The 6,000-nt window shown below is 46.5% G+C and overlaps 1 protein-coding gene across 5 annotated transcripts in view; it reads left to right on the top strand.

Annotated features, from left to right (window-relative positions):
* The first annotated feature begins 4,496 nt into the window (after positions 1–4,496).
* Positions 4,497–6,000, top strand: part of SFI1 (SFI1 centrin binding protein) — a 101,756-nt gene continuing 100,252 nt past the window's right edge. For 2 of the 5 annotated variants that reach the window (XM_077761555.1, XM_077761550.1), the window contains exon 1: positions 4,501–4,620. The gene's annotated coding sequence lies outside the window, so the exon portion shown is untranslated. Of the gene's footprint in view, positions 4,621–6,000 lie in introns of all 5 variants that reach the window. The other 3 variants (XM_077761554.1, XM_077761553.1, XM_077761552.1) reach the window with 3 other exon arrangements.

Raw genomic sequence — 6,000 nt, 5'->3', positions numbered from 1 at the left:
CGTGGCGACGGCAGAAGTCGGTCCCAGTGCTCGCAGGCGGTCGTCTGGGGCAGCCCTGGGGAGGACGCTGCATTCCCACGCGCGCTTCGGGGCGGAGCGGAACGGGGCGGGCTGTGCTTGGAGGCCGCGCCTGGCAGTTCTCTCTGGAAGGCGGTGGCACCAGCGAAGTGGGCAGGGGTCTGCGGCCTGGTGCGACTTGGGGAAGAGTCGACTTCGACGTTCACACGCTTCACAACAGTGAAGCCTGGGGCTTCGGCAGTGGAAGTTTGAGGCGAACCTGGGGGCTTTTGAGCTTCCCAGTTGGGGACGCGAATCTCAGGTTTCTCATTAATGAATGTTATATTGGTCAAAGCCCGAACAACGTTTGAGTTTTCGCTCTCTTTTCTAAAATGGCCTCTTTCTATAAATTTATGAGATTATGCGTTGTTGCATTAACAGACTTGCCGCGACTGCTGTTGATTGAGCGAAGGGCGACTGACAGATTCCTTGAAAGGTTTTTTTCCACCGATCATAACTCAGACCTTTCCAGAGCGTGCACGGAAAGGGTAAGGGTCAAGTGCTTCGCACAGCGGCGAGACTCTGGCAAACATAATTTCCCCATTCTGAGACGTAAGAGTAACTGGGGAGGAGCGATCAGTAAAGGTATGACGGTGATCACCTGTGAGCCTGATCTGCCGTAGTATCACGAGCCCCAGTCTCTGTTCCGTGCGGCCGCCCGGTGTTAATGTCAAATGATGCGTGGGCGTAGAGGGACACGTAATTTCTCTGGCCAAAGAGTAGTGAAGTCTACATTTCTTCGAAGGGGCCTACTTTCTTTGTGTTTCACTTGTAAAATCAGGGGATTGGGCATTGGGTGATCACTAAGTTCTCTTCCTAGGAGTCTTGGCAACCGAGAAAGTTATGAAAACGTTTTTCATTTAACACGGAATAAAGTGTGTTTACTATCGTTGCAGGCAAGAGGCAGAGGGAAACGTTTGCAAATTGGGCCCGAGTTTGTATCCCAGCTCTACCACACACTACAGGTCATTCTACAGGGGAGAATTAGGCTATTTATCCTTAGCCTTGATTTTCTAATCTGTAAAATTGAAGATTACCCACTCATAGGGGCTGTAGTCAAAAAGGTTAAGGTGGTTAAAAAGCCTTATTACTGGTTTTGTGTGTGTATAAGTAATTGTAAGGAAACGTTCATCTTAATATTTTAGAAATAAAGCTGTTTTGGGAATCCAGATTTTTCTGAAGGAAATGGTCTAATCCCATTGCTATCAGGAGTAGAAAGAATGGGCCTTCTTCACAAGCTCTTAAATCCTGGCTCTGCCACTTAGCGTGAAACCTAAGGCAGTCATTTCACCTTCCTGGACCGGTTTATTCCTCTGTCAAAAAGGGACAGCAGTGGGGGGCCTGGGTGGTTCAGTCAGTTAAGCGGCCGACTTCGGCTCAGGTCATGATCTTGTAGTTCATGAGCTGGAGCCCGGTGTCAGGCTCTGTGCTGACAGCTCCGAGCCTGGAGCCTGCTTTAGATTTTGTGTCTCCTCCTCTCTCTGCCCTTCCCCTGCTCACGCTCTGTCTCTCAAAGATAAATAAGCACTCAAAAAAAATTCCTTTTTTATTAAAAAAAGGAACAGCAGTACCTACTTTTCAGGATTATATCTAACTCCCACTATAACATTAAAAACCTTGCTCTAGTCACCTATGGCTGCATAATAAACCACCCCCAAACTCCAGTGGCTTAACTCAACATTTATTTGCACCCAAACCTGCAATTTAGGCCAGTTCTGGCTGGGACAAGCTGGTATCTGCTCTGTTTAATAGGTGGAAGGCTTGGGGCTAGAATCATTTAGTGGCTCACTTATTCACATATTTGGTGTTTGATGGTGGCTGTCAGTTGGGACTACTGGAGCAGTTGGCTAGAAGTTTACACATGGCTTCTCTCTGCAGCCTGAGCTTTTCTCAAAACATGGTACCAGGATTCTGAGGGCAGCCGGTTGCTGAATTGTCTTTTCTAATCTAGCCTTAGAGCCACTTGCTGTTCTGCCAAACAACAAAGTGTTCCTTAGATAGAAGTCACCAAAGGGAGGGGACTTAGACTACTTTTATATGGGAGAAGTATCAGTGAATTAGTGGACATATTTTCAAATTATCACAAACATACATAAAATCTGCTCAAGGCAATGTAGCTACCATGATAAAGGCCTGGAGCTAATTTTCTGGGCCCTCTGGTCTATCCTAGTTGGGATCCAATCTTCCACCAGCCTCTTCCATATCTTGTAGAACCTTGGTCTCAACTCCCTTATTTTTCAGAGACTCCATTTGTCCTTGTGAAAAGAGAAAAACAAATTAATACCTGGGAATAAAGGTAATAATTTACTAAAGGAGGGCATCTATAAATGTCTTTCACCTGTTCATGCAAAAGCTAGATGCTTGCAAGTCCTTGTTTCATTGATTGTAGCTTTTGAGTATCATTCTCCTTGGTAGGAATGATAGTTTGTAATTCTAAAATGCCCCTCTTTGCAGTCAATGAATTTTCAAATATCAGCATGAAAAGCCTCTTTGAGATAATAAGAGAAATTACTCTTGTTCTTTAATAAATATTTGTAAGGTCTTAGTTTAGGTTCAGTTGATTCAAAGTTTGGCATAAGGGGACTCAAAAATTCAGTCTGTTGGGGGAAATTAGTCCAAGAGCAGTAGAGAAGCAAATGAAAATACTAAAAACCTGGTAATTCTGGAGCAGCCTCATCTCAGACAATTGGGATTACACCCCAACTACCCAGCGGATCTGTAAGTGGGCTTTTTCTTTTTCATTTTTTCTTCAAGGGTAATCCCTGCTTCCAAGAAAATAAAATTTCAACAGTTCACAAGTGTGGCATTATGTGCTCAGGATAAAGACCATAAGAAATTAAGGGACTTTTATAAGACCACACAACAGGGTCACCTGGGTAGCTTAACTGGTTGAGCATTCGACTTTGGCTCAGGTCATGACCTCATGCTTCATCAGCTTGAGCTTCCCCCCTCCCCCCAAAATCACCACAAATTATTTGGAGTACCTCTATCCTTTCTGGTGCTTTATATCTTTGATTTTATTCATGGCAAATACTTAAAACAGCCAGATGAAATCATGCAAGTGCTCCCTCTAGCTATTAGGCTCATCTTTCCTGACAGGAGTAATTATTTGCATTATAACTCAAATGAAAATACCTTTCGTCCTTTCCTAAATTAGAGTTGTCGGTAGTAAAGGCACATGACAGGACTAAAGTACCCGCAAATCATCTAGAAAGTATAAAGTACTTGTGAGACTAATTTTGCAGTTAGTAAGTATTAGTGTTAATTAGAACTCTGAAACTCACTCAATTAGTCATCCCTAAAAGATTGGTTCCGGTGTTCTGCTAAAGTGGAACTTTTTAAATTAACTTGTTTTTGGTAACAAAAATTAGCATACGTAAAAATTGAGCAAAAATGCAAATTACCTGTGTGATTCTTATCCAGGGACACTCAAGTTATTTTACCTGTTTGTAATATAAAATCTTTCAAGTATTTAAATACAAAATGCTAGCCTTTGCTCTCTCCACCAGAAATCTCATGTGCTTTCAAATATTTTATAAAGTACAGGAGAAAAGCATATAAAGATGTCCCACCTACTTTATCTCACCCCTATTTTTGAAAGTTCGGAATAGACTTCGTTTTTAAAAATTTAACGACTATTTACTAACAATTAGTGATAGTTAATCACAATTTTATTTTTTTTTTATATTTTTTATTTATTTCTAGGAGAGAGAGCGAGAGAGCGTGAGCAGGGGAGGGTCAGAGAGAGAGGGAGTCACAGACTGAAACAGGCTCCAGGCTCTGAGCTGGCAGTCAGCACAGAGCCCGACGCGGGGCTCGAACCCACGAACCGCGAGATCATGACCTAAGCGAAAGTCGGACGCTCAACCGACTAAGCCACCCAGGCGCCCCGTTAGTCACAATTTTAAAGGAAGAGTTAAAAGAAGATACCAGCTGGGGATAATTTAAATTCGGGGGCTGCTGAAAGACATCTCCCCTGCCTTTCCAGATTGACTACGTCCCTGGTCCACGCGTGCGCACCGTACTTAGGGGCTGGCTGGCACTCCTGGGAACGAACCGTGGAGAACCAAGAGTCAGAGAGGCCCATGCGGGAGCCTGAGGCGGCGGGGCGGGGAAACCTTCGTCACCTTCATGCTTGCAGCACGAGGCGTAGCTCCGAAATCCGCTTCGAAATAGCTCCTACCCCTCTTGTCTAAAAGTAGCTGTAGGAAGCTGAGCTCCGAAAGAAGCGAGGGCGCCTAAAACTCTCTTTGGAGTTGCCCAGACGATGCAGTCAGCCCCACACCTTTGGGCCAGCTTGGTGTTGCAGGTGCACCTCGGCTGCAGGAGGGAGGCGTGTCACTACCGGACTGAGACTGCGCGAACTACAGGGTCCCTGATTGGGCGTCTCACATGCACGCCGCGTCACCGTGGAGACTGGGCGGGCGCGTGCGAGACTCCAGAGCAAAGGCCCGGGAAGCGCCCAGGCAGGTGGTGGTTTCGGGGGTTGAGGAGGTCCAGCCACGTCTGCCCGCTCCTGCCGGGACTTCTCGAGGCGCGAGGCTAAGGGCTCGCCTTGTCCAGGTACGAGTCTGGGTCGAATCGTCCCCAGCCTGTGAGTGTCGGCCCCCTGGGTTGGGCGGCGAGAACATTCCTTTTGAGCTGGGCCCGGTGACCGACTCTCCTCTCTGAGCCTCCGCGTCCTTCCTTCTCTAGAAGTGCAAGCGATGCTGCCTAACCACGGGCAGTGATTCGGGAGTGGAAGAGGTGTGAAGAGAGTGCGCAGGACTCTCGGAGCGCGCCTTTCTCGCCCAGCGCGGTGTTCGCGTCCTTCTCGACGGGTGCTGCTTCCCGTCAGCGATTTGGTGCCCGGGCCCCGGGGCCCCACGTCCTCCCGCGCTTCTGGTGCGCTGAAGGCGGGGGCGGGGGCGCGCGTCGCTGCAAGGCTCTTTAGCGGGCGCAGACCCCTGCAGCGTGGCGGGGCCAGAGGCTTATGCTCACAGACCTAAGGGTCCATATCTGAACCCCGAAGGGGGCTCAACAGAACAAAAACAGTGAAGCCTCTCCAGCAGTGGGAGACCAATGCTTCATTTTTATTTCATGAGAGGCCATTCAGGTTTCTTGTCAACAGCCTCTGTGTAGATGTTACATAGTAAAATGTTCGTTGAACAGATGGTGGTAGGGACCGGATCACCGGCCCTATAGTTTAGCTAATTACCCCAATTAGATACTTCGTTGGTAAAATGAAATGGCTACCGCCCGTTTGGGTGGTTGTTAAAAAGCAGGCAATTAATGAAAATGTTTAGTACTATCTATACCTGGCACAGAGTGCCCGCTACGTAAGTGGTGTTTTGTTTTTTCGTTTTAGATTTCGTGGTACCCTCCTAAGTGCTAAGAAACTATGAGGCTTCCAATGTCAGAGAAACCTCCTGGAAGAAGTAGTTGAAACTTATTCTGTGGCTTAAGATAGCAGTTTAGGTCTGTCTTTGCTTTACTTTAGTAGGTGCATTCATTTTTCGTTGTTAGCAGCTACGAAATACTACAGAAACTTCTTTTTTTATTTTTTTTTTAATGTTTTATTTATTTCTGAGAGAGAGAGACAGCTGAGCAGGGTAGGGTCAGAGAGAGTGGGAGATACAGAATCTGAAGCAGGCTCCAGGCTCAGAGCTGGCAGTCAGCGCAGAGCCCGACGCGAGGCTCGAACCCAAGAATTGTGAGATCATGACCTGAGCCAAAGTCGGACGCTTAGCCGACTGAAGCACCCAGGTGCCCCCTACAGAAACTTCTTTAAGAAGTTAACTTTAATTTTTCAAACATGTGATTTTAAAAACTAATATTAAAAGTTTGTAATAGAAAATAGCCCCATACCCCAGTTTTAATTTCCATTTTGCTAGCTCTTTCTCCCGATCTTCTGTAAGTTGGAAATGAATATCCTTATGGGTGATGTTTCCTGATTTTTTAGTT

Source organism: Crocuta crocuta, unplaced genomic scaffold, assembly GCF_008692635.1.
Source record: "Crocuta crocuta isolate KB4526 unplaced genomic scaffold, BGI_CrCroc_1.0 scaffold348, whole genome shotgun sequence".
Taxonomy (NCBI): domain Eukaryota; kingdom Metazoa; phylum Chordata; class Mammalia; order Carnivora; family Hyaenidae; genus Crocuta; species Crocuta crocuta.
Note: the sequence above shows the minus strand (reverse complement) of the source record. Positions and strands in the feature narration are given on the sequence as shown.